Raw genomic sequence first — 20,788 nt, 5'->3', positions numbered from 1 at the left:
TCGGGTTCCCAATCCTGTCTGCACATTGGAATCATCCGATGAACTTTTATAGAATCACGACTGCCTGGGCTCCATCACAAGCCAACCGCATCTTACATTCCTGGGAATGGGGCACAGGCGTTGCTAGTCTTCAAGTTTCTCAGGTAATTCTAATATCTATAAAAGGTTAAGAATCACTAATGGAGAACACTGAATCCTGAAAACTGTACAGGCTTTTCGGAATCACCCATCTCAGCCCGTCTGCTCCCATTTCACAGCTTCAGGACCTGAGGCCCAGAGATAGAAACAATAGGCTTAGGGATCATTGGAGGACAGAGCTCAGGACCCTCATGCTCAGCTTGTAATCATTCCTCCATAGCACACGTTCTTCCATGTTTATACCAGGCCTAGGCATCAGAAGGCAGCGAGGAACAGCTCTTTCCTGCCCTCTGATCCCAGGGCTGTGTGGTCCCTGGCTAAAGAGGCTCCCCATTGATGGAAGAATTCAGGAGAAACAGCTGGAGAGCAACCCCAGCCATGGGAGTGCTGAGGTTCAGTGCTCACGTGCTCTAGGAAACCATAGGAGAGAGAGAGGGTGTGGAGCGGCTACAGCCAAGGAAGGCTTCCTGGAGGTGAGGCAAGAGTAGAGGACAGGCTGGATTTCAGTGCCCACCATGGATGGTGGGAGCCGCATTCCACACCAGAGGACCAGGACAAATGATGGGCATTGGTGGGGCCACGTGAGCCAGTAGGAGTGGGCAGAGGTGAGGCCTGGAGAGCAGTGAGGGTTAACACCGCAGACAGAGAAGGGGGCACAGCCCAAGGACAGAGGAACATCCAGAGGAACCAAGGCTTTGTATGAAATGTTCTAGGTTTCAGCCTGGATGCAGTGAAGAAACACGGACGCGAGGGGCACAGGTGAGCTGGGCCTTAGAGAGATGCTGCTGGGGTAGGATGGACTAGAGACCCAGAGACGAGGCAGCGTGTATGGGGGCCCCATCCAGGGAACTCCCTTTGCATCATCCTTTTCCAGGTCCTCAGAATCTAGAAAAGATGTGACTTTTGGAAGGTGTCCTAGAAGTAACTGCTGAATAGAATGGAACGTTTAGTAGACGAAGGAGCTCAGCAGGGGGTTGTGGCCAAGGACAGCATGGTAGAAAGATACGGAGGGAATAGAGGGTCGTTTGGAGAGTAGCAGGGGCTCCGAGTCCAGAGGCTTCTAAGTCTGACAGTTAATGGGGCTGTCAGAACTGTCATAATCCCAGGGGAGCAGGACAGTGGTGTTCAGAGTGAGGCGACCTCCCTCTTTCCCATCCTCTTTCTCCTCTAGTCAGGATATTCTTGGGGATCCCCAGAAACCCCACTTGAGAAAGCTCCAGAAGTCCAGCATTAACCCCGCACCCCATCCTCATGCATCGTTAGAGTTCTGTTGACATGAGGGCTCCTCTTTCCCATGGTGTTGTCTGTGATGTGTCCGGTCCAGTTTTGCCTAATGTAGCCAGCTCTCTATGGGATAATGGGAGCTCAGGAATCCTGTACACTCTACTTTTTTGCTTGTAGGATCCCCCCACCCCGTAAACCCTACCATGTGGCACTGATGGTGTGTGCCCTTGTCTTTCTTCCATGACATCTGGTTACCACATAGGTACACACTCCATTTCCCCCAATGCCGGGTGTTTTTGGAAGAGTCATTATTCGACTGGGCATCCCCAGGGGCAGATGGGTAATATTTTGCTCCTAAGCATCCTAGCAGGTCACGTGTTTTTTTATGGTGGGGGGGGGGCAAGGAGAAGAGCCAGAAAACACTGCCCTCTATTTGCAAGGCAATACAAACTTTTCAGAACATCATGTCTGCTATCTCTTCCGTCATTCACTGGAACCTTCCGAGGTAAAGAGTATCCTTATTAGGAAATGGCTGGCCAGAGATGGCCCCACCTGCACTGCCCAGCCAATCCCACAGGGAAAGGGGGTCTTTTCCCCTAAAGAAGTGCCCAGAGAGTAAGCTGTTTTCCCACATTGGGACGTGGGCATGAGGAGATGGGAACACCAGAATTGTTAAGCGTGAGGGAGTCATTCCAGTAAAGGGCCAGTTTTGGTAATAATTACGCGGGTTGAAGGCTGTATTGGCACTAACATCCTTTGTGCACTCTGGGATGCTGTGAACAGTCAGCGGGTGCAGTCACAGATTCCACATAGTTCCCTTTGGTGTCCACCCTCCTGCTAATTAGGAAGATTTGGCAGGTCTTGAAAACATCACCTTCTCAAGGTGACACCATTGCTCTCTCCTTCCTTAGGGAAGATCTGGTCCCTGGTCTTTCAGATTTCATCTGTCTTCAACTCAGCTCAGGGTCCCGGCACTGCCATCTTCATATAAATGGGTACAGGCATCCACCCGCCCTAGACTGGTAGTCGGGGGTGTTTGGTCATAACTCTCGGTAGTCCAGAGATTCCCTTTGTTTTCCATTTCTCTCGAAGCAGCTGGAAGCCCACTTTTACCTTCCTCTTATTTCTGTAGGCAGGGCCTGATGTTAATCAAAGATTTATTAACTTTGGGTCCATACAACCAAATAAGGTACATATACAGCCTCCATGGGGGTCAATCCACTGAAATTTATATAAAATTTTATGTGTATGTCCATACACATAAGAGAGAAAGTGATTCAGAACTGTTGCCTGAGACTTAGCAGCTACTGAATAATCCTCAGGAAAGGCTGGCTTTCCTCCTTAATAATGGGAATGAGGTGAGGATGTCTGGTCTCTCCAGTTTTTTGTTTGTTTGTTTGTTTTTTAACATTGTGCTGGAGGTCCGAGCTAGCGCAAAAAGGCATACAGATTGGAAAGGAGAGACCAAAACTTTATTTGCAGATGATATGATCATGTACTCAAAAATTCTAACGAATCTTAAAAAAAATCTACTGGACTATTAAGTGAACTTAGCTAAGTCACAAAATACAGGGTCAATATCACAATAATCAATTATACTTCTATACATTAACAATGAACAACTGGAAAAGGAAAATTTTAAGTACCATTTATAAAAGCATCTAAAAAGGTGATATATACTAAAGGAAAATTTAATGAAATATGTGAAAAACATGCATGCTGTAAACTATAAAGCGAAGCTGGGAGAAAATAAATGGAGATATATACCAGGCTGATGGATTAGAGGACTCAATATTGTTAGATGGCATTTCTCTCTAAGCTGAGTTACATATTCAATGCAATCCCAATCAAGATCCCAGCAGGCTTATTTCTGATTTTTAGAATTTGACAAGCTGATTCTGAGATTTTATACAGAAATCAAAAGGTCATAAAATAGAAAATTTTTGGAAAAGAACAAAGCTTAAGGGTGTAATCTGTCTAAATTTTAAGACAATGTAAATATACAGTAATCAAGTAGGTTACTATAGATTAAGTATAAAAATAGAAATCAATGGAATAACAGTCTAGAAGTAGACCCATATTCATTGATTTTCAATTAAAGTGCCAAGGTAATTCAATGGGGGAAATGATGGTGTTTTCAGCAGATAATGCTGGTAAAATGGTATATCCATTTGGGAAAAGAAGGTGAATGTCAACTCTTATCTCACATGATACACAAAAGTTGACTTAAAATGAGTCACAGAACTAAATGTAAAACTATAAAACTTCTAAAAGAAAACATAGGAGACAATAGTGTAAACTTTAGGTAGGGAAAGATTTCTTGTGGGGAAATATGAAGTGTGAACCATAAAAGAAAAAGCTGACAAATTGGACTTCATCAAAATTAAAAATTTCGGTTCTTCCAAAAACACCATTAAGAAAATGAAAAGGCAAGTTAGGGGCTGGGAGAAAAATATTTGCAATACATGTATCTGTACAGGACTTGTATTTGGAATTTATAAAGCACTCATATCACACAGTGAGGAGGAGACAAACCAGCCAATTGAAAATGGGTGTGGTAAGAATTCTAAGATGACCCATGCCCATGTATAATAATCTCCCTTACAGTATGTGTGGGACCAGTGAATGTTGTGGATGTCACTCCTGTGATTGGATTACATCATATTAAATGAAGGGATTGACAGATGTAATTAAGGTTCCTGATCAGTTGACTTTGAGTCAGTCAAAAGGGAGATTACCAATGGGTGGGCCTGACCTAATCAGGTGAGCCTTTTAAATGAGGCTCTAGAAGCAGCGGCAGAGCTTTCCCTTTGGCCTGAATCACCATGGGTTCTACAGCTGCAAGGAAGTGAATTCTGCCAACAACCATGTGTGACTGGAAAAAGACCTGCAGCCCTGGCCAACACCTTGTGAGACCCTGAGCCGAAGGCCCAGCTCAGCCAGGCCTGCAGGACCCATGGAAGCTGTGAGACAATACATGTGCGTGATACTTGAATAGCCAATGAGTACCTGAAAAGATGCTCAACACGATTCGTCATAAAACAAAAATGCAAATTACAACCAAAATGCATACCCCTCTATACACGCGATAGAATGGCTAAAGATAGGGAGAAAAAACTGGCAATGCTAATTGCAGCATCCTGAACTTTCATGGGCCACTAAGGAAATGTAAAATGGTAGAGCCACTTTGGAGAACAAGTTTGGAAGTTTCTAGTAAAACTAAACATAGATTATCATATGGCCCAGCTATTCTGCCTGTAGATATTTACTCAAGAGAAGTAACGTGCATCCACACAGACTTATACATTTTCGCTGCACTTTTTGTTCATAATAGCCAAAAAGTAGAAATAGCCCAATTGTATACCAACAGGCAAAGGCATGAACAAATTGTGCTGCATCCATACAAGGGAACACTCCTCAGCAGTGGGATCCCTCACGGGGTTGAAGGGAATGACCTCTGACCTCACAGCGGTGGTGGCAGTTACACAGGGGAATACACGTGTCAGAACTCATCTAACTTTGCACTTATAATGGGTGCCTTTTATATCCACATCATAACTCAATAGAGTTGATTTCTAAAACTTCACTCTCCTAGAGTGATTTTATTTGCTTGACAAGGATCCCACACGGAGGGAAAACCTAGTAATGCAGGTAGATAGAGGTCAGTTGCAGGAGGGATGTCCTTGGTTAGGAAGGGGGGTGGGGTCCACAGCCTATTGATAAAATCAGAGGCGGTTTATCTGTTTTCTTGGTTAAACAGGAAGCAGTGTAGCAGCTGAGAGGGAGGAGAGGTAGGGCATGGGAGGTTTTGGGGGGGTGACAACAAGGTGTGAAAGTCATTTCAGAGAGTGGGAGACAAAAAAATGGACCTCAGATCTGTGCCCTGCCCACACACACTCCTCCCCCAGCCCCCCGCAATTCACCTCGGAGCTCTTTTCCCCCCAGATTCCTCTTCCCTATCACTGTCTCACTTGACCAGCTGCCTTTTCAGTTTAGAATCTTAGACTCCTTACCATCATTATGGAAACTCCAGGCCACGTGGGGGACTCTGCAGGGGTCACATCCCGGAAAAGCCTTCTGCTTTGTTTCCCAGGTCCCTGCAACTTCCAGGGCTCTGGGGTTTTGGGGAAGCAGTAGGCTCTCAGGAAGCACAGTGCTTGGGAAGCTCACAAGAGAGGCACCCACCCATGGAGTCAGGAGAGTGGCAGCGGGGGAGGTGTGAGGGCCTGTTGCAATAAGAACTAAGGGCGGGGAACTGGCCAGACAGACACGGGGACAGGCAGAAGACAAGCTGCCAGGACCCCAAGACCTAACAGAAAAACCTTGGTCTGTGGACTTGGGTTTTCCCAGGGCTGCTAAGCGTCTAGGTAGCCGGGGAATCCGACAGGCCTGCTCCCAGCAAAATACCCAGCCTGGTCTCCCTGTGAGAAGGATGCCAACTCCAACCTCATCCATTTGGACCAAGTCCTCCACTGAGAGGACTTTATGGACATCTGTCACTTCTTCAACTTTGATTTCTGTTGTGTCTTACCTTAAGAGACTCTTACCATGGGCAAGAGACATGTCATCAGCATGTCTACGTGTCCGTGTGGACTCAACCTACCAGAGTCAACTCTGAGATTCGTGGTTTTAAAAAACAACATTGGCCACTAAGGAAGGTCACCTGGACTTGGAGCCTAAGGAGGAAGTGCCTACCTGTTTCCAGCAGTCATTGAGATAGGTATGGAGCGAGAATGTTATTAGAAATCGAATGCTTTTAAATAATTTTTGCTAATATCTCTGTAAGCAAAGGACAGTGGCCCTGGAGTCGGGAGAGACTGGGGCCTAGTCCAACTTCTGTGCTCCGTGACCCTTGGCAGGGCTGGCCAGGAGGAGTTATCTGGCTCTAATGACATCGTGACATCATGTTTCTCCTTGGTGCCAGGTGCTCTTTAGGCAAAGGTGGTGCCTGAGGCCAGGGTAGAACAGACGGCAGCTCTGCTGGCCCCAAGGGTTCCAGAAGAAGTTGGTCATGCAGTGATGTATCCCCCCAAGGAACCTCACCCCTCCCAGGTGATACGCAGCCAGCTTGCAGTTCCAAGGCTCCCCGATGCAGACAGAAAAGACAGGACAGGGCAGAGCACCACTGGTTTCCTCCTGGAGGGCCGTTGTCATGGTTCCCATAACCCTGCACGTCCAGAGAAAAATTTGGTACCAGTGGAACCTCTTTTCAAAATACCTTCACTCCCAAAGAGCATACAAAATACATGAATTAGTGTCAGAGGAGCTGTTGCCAAAATGTGGACGGTTTCTGCACGTTTAGTTGATCCCTAAGGACGGGGCAGGGGAGTGGTCAGTACAGGTATGAGGCCCAGCCCTCAGTCACGCAGGATGGGGGAGCCACGGTCTGAAGCATAGTTCCGCCATCAGCACCCACCTCCAGACCTCAGTCTCCTTCTGGTCAGAGATGGGTCTTTTCCACCATAAACCACAGAGCGCGCTGGGGCCCTGGGTGCTCCCAGGAAGTGGGAGCTCAGAAAAGGAGGAGGTATGAACTAGTTGTCTGGGAGAGTGGGAGAGTGCAAGGACCAGCCAGCGCCAAGGCCCCGTGGACCTGCTTGAGGTTAAAGGTCATGAATTCGGTCACTGTGGTGGAGGTTTTTCTCCAGCCACCTCTAGCTATGCTCCTGGAGGCGGGAGCAGGCCAAGAGCTGATCTTGACCAGGGCTGCCGCTTGCTGGATAAGCCCAAGGAAGGGGGCTGTGGTGTACATGGGATACTGCTTATAACAACCACAGAACGTCAGCTGGAGAGGAAAAGAGATGAGGATGAACTGAGGTTGGATTCCACCACACCTGAGCTGTGTGATCTCAGAAAAAATCACTTAACCTCTCCAATCTGCTCTTTCCTTGTTTACAAAATAGGCATCAAAGCGCCCCTTCCATGGGATTGTGAGCATTAAATGATGTCCTTGGTGGGCAAATGTTCTGGCCTATAAGGAGCCCTGGACACAGTGGGTGTGAGCTTTGCATTAAAGGTGGTCTGTGTGCACAAATGTTGCTGGAGCATCCCTGGGCAGCAGCAGCCAGATGTGAAGCTGAGCCCAGCACCCGCGGTCACTCTGCTTCCCCGAGCTCCTCTCCTCCTGCAAAGCCACCTGCAGACACCCCCTTTTCCCTGGCGGCCCCCATGAGCATAACAGATGTTCCCACAAACAAGTGGTCTCTCACTGAGCTGGGCTGCTGCCCTGTGGGCCCCTCCAGACCCTTGTCTGCTCTTCTAGTGAAAAGGCCTGTGATCAGAATTGGCCTTGATGCCCCTCAGGATGAAGTCTCTTGCCGGAAGCCCCTTACACTCCCTGAAAGGGCTGCTCAAACAGCTCAGGTGCAGACATCTGTCGGGGGCTGTCCCACAGTCTTTCCCACGTACCTCAGTTCACTCCTTGGAAATGCAGGGTGGGTGCGAAGGCCCTTCCTGGTCTGTGGTCCACAGGCCTCAGCTTCCTGTCAATTTCCTCCGCTGCACCTGAGCTTCGAGTCCTGTGGACAAAAATAGTCAAAGATCACCCTCTTCTGCCCCTGCGGAGTGACCATCTCCAAGCCCAGCCCAGCCCAGCTCCTGCACTGCTTGGCCAAGTCTCCCCAAGATTCCCTGCTCTGTTCTCTCCTCCCCTTTAGAGCAGCATGTGAAACTTCAGTCCCTACTCCTTTTTCTCCTCTCCTGCCCGAGGTGGATTCCCGACTCTACTCCACTCCAGACTCCCCTCCCTCTGCTGGGAGCCCACCCCCTGCCTCTCTACCACTGCCTTCCTGTCAGCTTCTCCTCTGCCTTAAAAACCCAAACCAAACCTTGACCTTCTCATCTGTCCCAGGCTGAGCAGTCTTCTGTTCCCCGGCAGATGAAGCAGGACTCTTCCACACGCTGTCCCCAGACTAGGGACTTCATCTTCGTGCTGACAGCTTCCAAGTCACCAACTCCTTTTCGGATCTCTCCCAAACCACCCAGATGTCCCCCAACTCCAGACGTGCGGCCACCCAGAAGGCTTCAAACCTGAGCTTCTCATGGAGGTTCCTTAAAAAACTAAAAGTAGAACTACCATACGACCCAGCAATCCCACTACTGGGCATATACCCTGAGAAAACCATAATTCAAAAAGAGGCATGTACCACAATGTTCATTGCAGCTCTATTTAAAATAGCCAGGACATGGAAGCAACCTAAGTGTCCATCGACAGATGAATGGATAAAGAAGATGTGGCACATATATACTATGTAATATTACTTGGCCCTAAAAAGAAACGAAACTGAGTTATTTGTAGTGAGGTGGATGGACCTTGAGTCTGTCATACAGAGTGAAGTAAGTCAGAAAGAGAACAAATATGTGTGGCTTTCACCATAGGTACTATAATAGCACCCATTTAACAGATGGAGGTATTAAGGTACAGAGAAAGTAATAATGGCCCAAGAAGACACAGCCAACAGGGGGCAGGACCAGTGCTCAAATCCAAGCCGTCTGGCTCCAGGCCCCTTGCTTTTAACCACGCCTCCATTCTGCCTGTGGTTCTGAGTGCTCCAGTCTGGGTCTGGGACTCCTTGCTCCACCTTAAGCAACTCTCCCTGCTTCATTTGCTCACAAAGCTTTGTGTACTTCCTTCCCAAGTCTCAGTTCCCACCTCTGAGCTTGCCGGACACCTCCTCCTGATGGTCTCTCAGGATCAGAGAGCCCCAGACTTACTGCAAACCCCTTCCTCTGGCCTCGAACAATGTGATTTTGCAGCTTCATCAGCGAATTTCTTTCATTCAGCCTTGCAGGCTAGTTTCCTGTGAGCTTGCCTGTCTCCTTTACCCAGGCGCGAGGTACCCGGAGGCAGAACCCTGTCCTCTTGGTGCCTCTCTCTGCCTCGTGTGCACTGAAGGCAGATTCAGCTCTCTCTCAGATCATATCCCCTCCCAATTTCCCTGTTTCTGCTCAGGGAACTATTACTTATCCTTTCTTCCTGCCTCTGAAATTTTGCCCTGCCTCACCCCTGGCCTCTGTTTCCCACATCCTACCGGCCAGGTCAGGGCTGCCGTCCAACTGTCTCTCAGATTCCTCACGGCTGCCTCATTCCAACTGCACAACTGTCATCCAGCACCAACCCTTCACCATCTGGCCATCCCAATGGCTTGCTGGCCCTTCCCCTTATTTTTAAATGTGGAGTCTAATAACCTAAAACATGGTAATGTTTTTTTAAAAAATCAGTTACCCTGAATATAGCTGTGGGTCGAGAGTTTACTACCTGTGCGTTACAAATAGCTGGAGCGGGGAGGAGAAAGGTCTTGATAAAAGAGGGCGTTGTGGGCTTCCATGGTGGCGCAGCGGTTGAGAATCTGCCTGCTAATGCAGGGAACGCGGGTTCGAGCCCTGGTCTGGGAGGATCCCACATGCCGTGGAGCAACTGGGCCCGTGAGCCACAGCTAATGAGCCTGCGCGTCTGGAGCCTGTGCTTTGCAACGGGAGAGGCCGCGATAGTGAGAGGCCCGCGCACCGCGATGAAGAGTGGCCCCGCTTGCCGCAACTAGAGAAAGCCCTCGCAGAGAAACGAAGACCCAACACAGCAAAAATTAATTAATTAATTAATAAAAACTCCTACCCCCAACATCTTAAAAAAAAAACAAACCAGAAATGATACTTAAAAAAAAAAAAGAGGGCGTTGTGCTCAGTCTCCAAGATGGCCCCCACAGCTCAGGATGACTGCCTTCTGGGTTTCATGCCCTTGTGCAGCCTCCTTCCACACTGTCTCATGGTTGGTCTGTATGACCAGAGCACACGGCAGAAGTGATGGTATGTCATCTTTGAGGTTAGGTTGTAAACAACATTGGGATCTCTCTCTCTCTCTGTGTGTGTGTGTGCGTGTGTGTGTGTTAACTTGCTCTGAGGAATGTAAGGACACTCAGACAACCCATGCAGCAAGGCCTTCTGCCAAAAGCCACATCGCATGAGTGATCCATCTTGGAAGCAGATCCTCAGCCCCACTCAAGCCTTCAGCTGACTGCAGCCCTGACAGTTGAATGGACCTCATGAGAGACTCTGAGCCAGAAGGACCCACTAGGCTGCTTTCAGATTCTTGATGCTCAGAAACTGTGTGAGATAATAAATGCCTATTATTTCAAGCTTTTGGGGTAATTTGTTACACAGCAATAGATAACCAATACAGAGGATGGGATCCATTCATTCACTTCGTCATTTAACACAGTTCTTTTTTTTTTTTTTGCGGTACGCGGGCCTCTCACTGTTGTGGCCTCTCCCGTTGCAGAGCACAGGCTCTGGATGCACAGGCTCAGCAGCCATGGCTCACAGGCCCAGCCTCTCCGTGGAATGTGGGATCTTCCCGGACCAGGGCACAAACCCATGTCCCCTGCATCGGCAGGCGGGCTCTCAACCACTGCGCCACCAGGGAAGCCCCTAACACAGTTCTTTTGAGCTGCTACTATGGGTCAGCTATCCTGGGTACTGGGGGTATAGCAGTGAACAAAATAGCCAAAGTCTTTACTATCAGAGTTTTTACTCTAGTCAGGGGAGGAAGATAATTAAACGAAAGAAAGAGATATGCTAGATGGTGATAAATGCTATGGCGAAAAGTCAGTATGAAAATGAAATGGAGGGTATATATAGGCATGATGTTGCAATTTTATATGGGTTGGTCAAGGGAGGCCTCTCTAATAAAGTGCTATTTGGGCAGAGAACTGAAGAAGATGGGCAAGCAGATATACAAGAAACAGCACGCAAGGCAAAGGGAACAGCAGGTACGATGGCTCAGCATCCACCCGCTTCTTACCATTTCATTGCTCATCTCTAGCACAGGCTACCTCATATCAGACATAAATTGCTAAACTAACCTCCTAACTGTCTCTGATACCGAGTCCAAACTCGTTCTGCTCACTGCACGACAGGCCAATAAATCGGGAGATGAGGTGTTGGGGCAAGGAATAACGACTTTATTCAGAAAGCCAGCAGACCGAGAAGATGGTGGACTAGTGTCTAAAAAACCATCTTCCCCCAGTCCGAATTCAGGCTTCTTTTATACAAGAAGGGGGAGGGGGATAGAGGGTGTGGTTGGTTGTTGCAAACTTGGTGACTGTGGAGACCACTGCGAGGCTGCCCATTGGTGGAGCAGGACCACTAATGGCCGGCCCACCCCTATTACAATTCCCCACTGTCAGTGTCCATTCTACAGTCTTGTGGGAAAAAGGGGTAACAATCATTGTGGCTACTTCCTACTGAACAGGGTTGATGAAGGGGTGATCGTGGAATGGAATTGATCAGCCTTGGGCCGGGAATATTCTTTAAAATTTTTAGTAAGTAATACAATTCTTTCTTTAAAAATTTTTGGCTGTGTTGGGTCTTCATTGCTGTGCGTGGGCTCTCTCTAGTTGCAGTGAGTGGGGGCTGCTCTTTGTTGCTGTGCGCGGGCTTCTCATTGCAGTGGCTTCTCTTGTTGCAGAGCACGGGCTCTAGGCGCAAGGACTTCAGTAATTGCAGCACGCGGGCTCAGTTGTGGCACACGGGCCTTAGAGCATGTGGGTTTCAGTAGTTGCGGTGCTTGGGCTTCAGTAGTTGTGGCACGCAGGCTTAGTAGTTGTGGCTTGTGGGCTTAGTTGCTCTGTGGCATGTGGGATCTTCCTGGACCAGGGATCGAACCTGTGTCCCCTGCATTGGCAGGAGGATTTTTAACCACTGCACCAGCAGGGAAGTTCTCTTTCTTTCTTTATCTACAACTATTTGAACCTGATGAAATCTCTTCTACAATGAAATTTTAATCTCAATACTTATCCTTTTTGAAGAGCAACCTCAAGTCTTCTAAAGGGTTCAGAAACCCATTGCTCTCTAGGCCTCTCAGGAGTTGGGTCATTTTCTGATGACAGTGGGGCTATTTTAAACCGAGTGTGATGAATCCATGGCTTTAGTGCAGCTAACTTGACAGATGAGTGCATGGTAAGTAATACCACGTGTGGTCCTGTCCACTGTGCGGTTAGCTGGTGTTCAGGCCTTTGTTCTCTATACGTTTTAAGGAGGACTTGATCCCCAGGTTGGAAAGGATGTAAGCCTACTTCATTTGGATAGGCAGACCTGCTGGAGGCAAACTCATGAACAGAGGTTAGTATAGTGCCCAGAGTTTTAACGTAATTGGCAACTGCTAGGTCTTTCAGAGCATTTATAGATTCTCCCACCTGGGCAGGCACCTGGAAAGGCTTACCATACAATATGTCAAAGGGGCTTAATTTAAGCCTGCTTCTGGGAGCCACTCTGACCCACAGCAGGGTAACTGGCAAGGCCTTATCCCAAGTTAAATTGACATACGTTAGCAATGTTCCTTTTTAATGTATAATTCACTCTCGGTTTTTCCTGTTGATTGTGGTCTCCAGGATGAATGTAGCAGCCAATTAATTTGCAGTGCTTTGGACACTTGTTGGATTATACTAGAGACAAAAGCAGGCCCGTTACCACTTTGAAGGGAGGCAGGGAGTCCAAATCAGGGGATAATTTCCTTAAGGAGGGCTTTAACCACTCTGGAGGCTTTTTCTGTCTGGGTGGTATATGCCTCCACCCATCCTGAAAGTGTCATCAAACACTTACAAGTATCTGAAATTTCCTGCAGCTCACTTGAGTCAAATCTATTTACCAGTCCTTGGTGGGGCAGGTTCCTCTGTGTTGGGTCCCCATCTGGGGAGGTCTGACAGCAGTCTTAGGGTTATTTTTAGCACAAATCATGCAATTTTGAGTGACTTGTCGGATGGTCCTTTGTAGGTTAGGCCCCATTATATATTTTTGAATCCATTGTAAGGTGGCATCTCTCCCGTGATGGGCACTATTATGAACGTGCCACAGCACAGTGTCCAAGAGTGTCTCAGGGATCAAGACAATTCCTTGTGCATGACATTTCCAGCCAGGCGAGGTGTGATCAAGTGAATCCCCACTTTTCAGCCTTCTCCTTGTCCTTTTCTGAATGCACCAGCTGGTATTTTGACAAGTCGATCTGCAGGAGAAGTGACCCTATCATGGCTTGATAATCGCCTTCTTTTGCTGCCTTCTTTGCAGCTCGGTCAGCTAACGAGTTGCCCTTTATTATATGAGTTTCGTCCTTCTGGTGGCCTTGGCAGTGCTTTGTGGCCACTTGTGAGGGCTTATGGACTGCTTCTCATAGTGACAGGATTTCAGAAGCGTGTTTTATGTATTTATTGTTTGAAGTGAGGAGCCCCCTTTCTTTCCAGATTGCCCCGTGAGCATGCACCACAGAGAATGCACAGCGAGAGTCTGTGTAAATATTTACTCACTTCCCTTCAGTGAGAAACAGGGCTCTTGTCAGAGCAATGATTTCTGCCTTCTGAGCTGAGCTCCCTGGGTGCAGGGCTTTGGCTTCAACAGTCATTTTAAGGGTACCGTTGCGTACCCAGCGTGTGGCCTACCTTGGTCCATGATGCTGCTTCCATGGGTGAACAGTCCCATATCTAGCTCGACCAAGGGTTGGTCCATTAAGTCCAGTCTGCTAGAGCACACTAGCTCCATGACGTGTAGGTGTCGTGCTCTGGGGACTGTGCAGCATCAATTGGAAGCAATGTGGCTGGATTTAGGGCTGAAGTGACCTGAAATCTTATACTGGGATTGTCTAAGAGAATGGCTTGGTACTTTCTCATTTTCCCAGAAGTCAGCCAACATTCCCCCGCTTTGTTCCAGTAAAGAATGGACATGGTGAGGGACAAACACAGTGGTGGGCTGCCCCAGGGTAAACTTCTCAGCTTCCTCAGGTCTGTCACAAGTAGTTGCTATAGCTCCAAGGCAAAGGGGCCATCCCTTAACAGTCTGTTTTAGTTGTTTTGTGAAGTAGGCAACGGGGTAGAGGGATATTCCCCAGAGTTTGAATGAACACGCCAAAATTTATGCCTTGTCTCTCATGGACATATAATCTGAAAGGTTCTTTTAAGTCTGGTAGTCCCACAGCTGGGGCTGAGATTAACTTTATTCTTATTGTTTCAAAGGCTGTTTGGCACTCTTTAGTCCAAGTAAGGGGCTCAAAATCATGTCCCTTTAAAGCCTCATAGAGGGGCTTTCCTATGAGCCCAGATGTGGGGATCCAAATCCTACAGAACCCTGCTAGTCCCAGAAACCCCCTCAGTTGTCTGTGAGTCTTGGGTGTTCCAATGCCTGCAATTGCCTGTTTTCTATCAGGCAAAAGACCCCGCTGTCCTTGGAAAGGACAAAGCTCAGATATATGACTTGTTGCTTACATATTTGGGCCTTTTTTCTGGGAGACCTTATATGCACAACTGGCCAAACAGTTCGGGGTTCTGATGGTATTTTGTAAACACTTATCATATGTATGACTCGCTATGAGCAAATCATCAACATACCGGAATAAGAGTCTTTCATCCAACATGATGTTTCTAAGGTCCCTAGCCAACACTTCCCCAAATAAGGTAGGGGGATTCTTAAATCCTTGAGGTAGGACTGTCTAACAATACCGTTGGACTACCTGTGTTTCTGGGCCCTGCCATTCAAAAGCATACAGCTGCTATGATTCTTCTGCAATAGGAATGCAGAAAAAAAGCATCTTTCAAGTCCAGAACTGCGAACCAGCTGTGTTCTCCCTGAATAGTTGTGAGCAGAGCAGGTGGATTAGGTACCACCCATTAGGGGTGCAAATCTTGGACTATTTCATTAACAGCCCTCAAGTCTTGGAAAAGCAACACTCTGCTGAGTTTGGCTTTTTGACCAGGAGATTAAGGCTGTTATATGGGGACCTGCAAGGTTTGTTCAGTCCTATTTTCAAACACTTTTTGAGAATTGGCTGCATTCCCTTTTGGGCCTCTTGCCTCAGAGGGTATCGTTTTAGATTAGGTGTCCCAGCATTTCTTTTTAAGGGCATTTGCATTGGCCATGCGTTCTTGGCCTTCCCTGGGGTGTCACCAGCCCACACTTCTGGCCTTACCTTTTCGAAGCCTTGGGGGGACAGAGCTCTGTCTCCTTTTCTGGGGTGTCCATGAGGGCCATCTGTAGGCTTACAGTGTGCTCTGGTGGGACCCCAATGTCAAGCTGTCCTGGCAAAAAAATTACTTGAGCATTTAATTTCCAAAGGAGATCTCGGCCCAAAAGAGAGATTGGATATACTGGCATATATAAGAAACTGTGTTTCCGGGTGAGGTCCCCTAACTGGCATTCTAGAGGTTGTAAGAAAGAATGATTTTGTACTTCTCCAGAAACTCCCTTGACCAGGATGGACTGAGATGTTTTCTGCGCCACCTTGGTATTTACCACAGGGTATGTTGCACCCATATCTATCAGAAAGTCAATCAACTTGTCCCCCACTGTCAAAGTTACCTGGGACTCCTGTGGGGGAATTGGAATTGGACGCCTCAAGTCGAGCCCCCAGGCCTCTTCATTCATTTTCAGAGTGTTCCTCTCTTTCTACCACATGAGAGGCCCCCATCTTTCTTTCATTGTTTTCATTCTTATTTTTTTGTCTAGGGCAATCTGTTTTCCAATACCCTTCCTCCTTACAGTAAGCACACTGTTCCCTCCCCAGCGGTGGCTTACCTCTCTTCGGGTTACTCACCTTCTGAGAATCTAATGCTGCTGCCAGAAAAGCTGCATTCCATTTTGCATCTTCTTCCTTCTGTCATTGTTCCCTGTTGCTCAACACTTTAAAAGCAGCATCTACCAGTTGCGAAGGGTTCATTCCAAATGTACCATCTAACTTTTGTAATTTTCTTCTTACATCTTGGGCACTTTGCCCTATGAAGGTCATATTTACCATTGCCATATTTTGGGGGGCCTCGGGGTCTGCATCAGTGTAGCACCTATAAGCTTGAAATGGAAAATCCTTGCAACGGAATATTATTTGGTTATTTTTAAGAAAGAGATATCTTTTTATATGTTGACTTGGAAAATGTATAAATATATTAAGTGGAAAGAATCGGTTACATGAATCATATCATGTTCGTTAAAAAGAAAAAAGTCAGGGCTTCCCTGGTGGCGCAGTGGTTGAGAGTCCGCCTGCCGATGCAGAGGACACGGGTTCGTACCCCGTTCTGGGAAGATCCCACATGCCGCGGAGCGGCTGGGCCCGTGAGCCATGGCCGCTGAGCCTGCGCGTCCGGAGCCTGTGCTCCGCAACGGGAGAGGCCACAACAGCGAGAAGCCCGCGTACCGCAAAAAAAAAAAAAAAAAAAAAATCATATGATTGAATAAGCAAAGGGAAAATACAGAAGGACATTTGCCTAAATTATCAAGGCCTCCCAGTATTTTCCTGTTCCTAATTCCAATGTTTAATTCTCAGGCCTTATCTTCCTTGACTTACCAGCCGATCTGACATGGCCGATCACTCTCTTCCTTGAAATACTTTCTTTACTTGGTTTCTCCCCTGTGATGTACCCTTGGTTTCCTCCTCCTCCTCTGGCCTCTCCTCAAGTCTCCCTTGCTGCTTCCTCCTCCTTTCCTTGACTTTCAAACATTGGAGCTCCCCAGAACATAATCCCTGGACCTCTTCCATGCTCAGCTCCTGCCTCAGACTTTAAATTTCAACTATCTGTTGGATGATACTCAGATTGCTATCACCAGCCCTGACCTCTGCCCAGACCATTGGGCTCATATAGCCAACTGTCTAACTGACTTCTGCACTTGGAGGTCTAATACACATTTCTAATCCTGCTATGACCCATCACACCTTATCCTCCTAGTCTTCTCCATCTCAGTCATGGAAAATGACTCTCATCTAGTTGCTCAGGATCAAAACCTGATTGTTATTGACTCCTCTCTTTATTTTACACTCCATATATAAATTCTGTGGATTCTACCTCCAAAATTCAATTCGAATCTGACCACATTTCCCCTTTCCACTGCTACCACCCTGATCCAAGTCACTACCAATTCTTGGCCTTGATTACCGCAATAGCCTATCTCATTTCATTACTGTGTACAATAACCTAATAGAAAAAAAGACCAAAAGATATGAACAAACTGTTAATAGAAAAGAAAGCCCATAAACATAGGAAAAGGTGATGGGCCTCATTCATGATAAGGGAAACTACACTGAGATACCATTTCACATCTATCAGCTTGGCAAAAATCTGATAGTTGACAACATATTCTGTTGACAAGGCTTGGGAAACAGGCCCATACACTGTTAGTGGGAATATAAAATAGTACAGTACCTAGGAAGAGACGTTTACCGCTATCTAGCAAAACTACCTATGCAGCTGCCCTTTGACTCAGGGACCCCATTTCTAGGAATTCTATCCCAAAGACACACATGCACAAATACGAGTGAGCTAAGTACAAGGGGGATCTTTGTCTCCGATATTTATTTTTTGCTCTATTATTTATGAACAGTGCCTGCAACATATTAGGTACTCAATCAATATTTGTTGAATGACGTTTAGCCAATGTTGGACTTTATTGGTCCTGTTTGCTTTGTTAGCAAGTGCTGAAACAACCATTTTATCCCTACACTCCAAGGGAATCCCAGCTCTCAAAATTAAAAAAACTTTTCACCACGGAGCCCTGATTCATTTTAGTGGAGAAGGGTGTTAAAGAGCACAATTTAACATGCTGTGTCACTCTCTCTGGATGCTTGGCCGAGGAGAGAGCCAGAGCTCACAGCCCCTCTCCTCCCCATTCCCAGCCTGGTCGGCTCCTCACCTGTATCTTCTGCATTTGCCTTTTGATATTCTCAGCTCAAGTCATCAGACAAACCGGCAGCAACCTCTACAGCAACAATGACAGTATTGCTCTTGGGGTCACCCTGAAATGGTACCTGACTTTACGCTAATCCCACCTGAACCCACAAGACTCCTATTCTGAGACCCTCCCTGCCCCTAATCCTACCAGGGGAGAGCCCACTTCAGGGTACCCCTACTTCCTCACAGAACATCACAGGAAGCCTCAGAAGTTCCCTGTAGCAGATTGGTCTCCACTTCTGCCCAGGGTGATCTGCTGGTCCTATCCCCACTGGGCAGGATGGTCCCAGGCTCTTGCAGCGCTCTGGCTCAGAGACTCCTCATCCTAAAGCCAGGTCACTGAAGTGAAAGATAAGCACCTCAGGGGGAACTTGCCCTCCAGGACCTCCCTGATGGAGCCATGAGGGTGAAACAGCCCAAGCTTAAATTGGTTTTGCCTCCTTAAATAGGTTGTTGAAACAGCACTAGCTTAAACTGGTTTTACCTCCTTAGACAGGTTGATAGATTAATCAAACTTGAATTATTTTAAAGAAACAGCACTGCTCCGTGTGCAAGACGGGAACCCTTGTCTCCAGGATGACCCTGGAACAGAGAATTTTAGTCTACAGAACTCAAAGAATAGAAATGATGCCACCAGAGCCCTTTAAAAAGCGAGAAGCCCTTCAATAAGGAAAATCTGGCTTCCAGGATCAGTAGTAGCTTATATGGACTAAATCAAGACCGTCAATCAGCATCCAAGTTGGAAATTTCCCTAAACCCTATACATTTCCCCCTGAACCCTGGATCAAGGAGACAGATTTGAGAGCTTTGCCTCCTATCTCCTTGCGGGTGGATTTCCTGATAAAGCTCTGATTGGTAGCGAGCTGCGTAACAAGCAAAATCCAGTAAGTCGGGAGGACTAGACCTTCTCTTCCCCACCTTGGGGCACAGAGCAGGACATGACTAGGCCAGCAGAGGGCACTCAGCCTCGACACTGAGGCCCGAGGCCGGCGGGGAAGGGTGTGAGCCCACCGCGCAGAGGAGGGAGTGCGCCCCCCACTTGATACACTTCAGCGGCTCCTGGGTACCCTGCAGCGCCCAGAGCCCCGGAAGCCTTTCTCCGGATCCTCCGGGGGTTAGGGTCAGGTTGCGCTGCATGGGGTACTCGGTCCTCAAACGCTGCCTCTTGCGGAGAATAAGTCCCTCTCTGCGTTCCACCTGGAAACGCAACTCCCCTGCAGGGCTGCGGGGCTCGCTGGATGCTGCTGTCTCCCCTCCGGGTTGGAGGATCCCGGAGCAGCCACAGGGTGAAACCCAGACCCTGGGACCCAGCGAGGTGCTGGAGAGGCGCCTGAATAGCAAGCCTGGAGCCCCGCGCCCGGGCAGGAGGAGGAGGGAAGGGGGGGTCGTGCTCGGGCTTGGGTCCCAGCTCCCCGGCACCATCTAAGATCACCACCCCTCTCCCCCGGTCCATTCCGGCTATCAAGCCAGGCTCCCTTATCGCTGCAACCCCAGGGCCCTCCAGTCCCTCTTTCTTTCCTCACCTTCCCCGGGACAAAGTGACCGGCGACGTCCCGAAGGTGGATCTGGCCCCTCTCGGAGACCCGGCGACGTCTCGGCCCGGCTCTGCCGGCCCAGTGCCGCCAAGGGGCCCGCAGTCCACTGCGGAAGGGCATCGGCGCCGCCCGGGCTCCTCTTCCCGCGCTACGTTCGTGGCGACCCTGCAGCGCGAGGGTTGAAAGTCATCTGACTTTACGCTAGAGCTCTCCCCAGAGCCAGGCGCTGCGCTCTCCCCAGAGCCAGGCGCTGAAAGCCGCGCCTCCTAGTAAACACCGGCGAGGGTATCCTCCGCCTTCTCTCTGAACGGGGGCGGCTCACAGAGCGAAACCCGGAAGCAGGGAGTTTAAAAGGTGGGAAAGGGCGGCCTCGCCTTCTTGGACCTCGAGGTAGGTCCCCAGCACCTCCCACCTGGGGTGAGCCCGACACCCGGCCCCGCGGACACCTGGGCGGAAGCCCAGCCGCAGTGAGGAAACTGCGCGGTGGAAACAGATTGCCTGGTTTTCTCCGCATTCATTTCGCGTAGTTTTCCGGAGGCCTAGCAAAAGGCTGGGACCCTTTCCAGCAGCGCCCCTGGGTTAACTGGTGAGATTCAGGACTGGGGTCCGACAGGAACACTGGCAGGGAAAGAGCACCACCTCGCGGTCAGCGCGAAGGTTATCGGAAAGACCTCAAAGGAAAGCGAGGGACCATCCTGCCCCCCACTGGGAACCCCTACGCCTTTCACAGGGACACTCCACCTTCACCCCTAATTCCATCCCGCACCTTGAGGGGCCTCCAAAGGACACCTCAGCTGCCGCGTTAAAGCTCTGTCCATGCTCTTGCAAGTAGCGGCCCCTTGGCCTCCTCTGAACCTATGGGTGTTCTCACCTGGGGGGAGACGGTAGCCTTAGGATGGCGTGACCAGAACAGGGCAGCACCTGGCAGTGGGGTTTTTGGGGTTGGGCAGGGAATTCCAGAGTCCTAAACAACCAAAAGGGGGTGGCTGAGGAGGCACATCCCTTGGCCCCCAGGATTTCTTACCCAGTGGGAAGGATGGTGAGTCTAGAGGAGAGCCAGAGCCAGGCTCTCTCAAGTGTGGGTCTCTTGCTCCGGTGTAAAGGCGGCAGTGCCTTTTTCCATCTGTCTCACTCACCTGAGTGTCTCCTATGCCCCACCCCTGTCCCACGCTATATGTTATTTTCCTCTCATTCCTCCAT

At 48.7% G+C, this 20,788-nt stretch overlaps 1 long non-coding RNA gene across 3 annotated transcripts in view; it reads right to left on the bottom strand.

Annotated features, from left to right (window-relative positions):
- LOC117197648 (uncharacterized) overlaps positions 1-19,824 on the bottom strand; it is a 30,414-nt gene extending 10,590 nt beyond the window's left edge. Inside the window, exons 1-3 of one of the 3 annotated variants that reach the window (XR_007478928.1) lie at positions 19,577-19,824; positions 7,771-7,880; positions 6,406-6,529 (exon numbers count right to left, since the gene is read on the bottom strand). This is a non-coding gene — a long non-coding RNA (uncharacterized LOC117197648). Of the gene's footprint in view, positions 1-2,637; positions 6,530-7,770; positions 7,881-15,307; positions 18,233-19,576 lie in introns of those variants that run through there. The other 2 variants (XR_007478926.1, XR_007478927.1) reach the window with 2 other exon arrangements.
- Positions 19,825-20,788: the final 964 nt, after the last annotated feature.

Source organism: Orcinus orca, chromosome 8 (genome assembly GCF_937001465.1).
Source record: "Orcinus orca chromosome 8, mOrcOrc1.1, whole genome shotgun sequence".
Lineage (NCBI taxonomy): Eukaryota > Metazoa > Chordata > Mammalia > Artiodactyla > Delphinidae > Orcinus > Orcinus orca.
The sequence above is the reverse complement of the archived record's forward strand: the minus strand, read 5'-3'. Positions and strand labels throughout refer to the sequence as shown.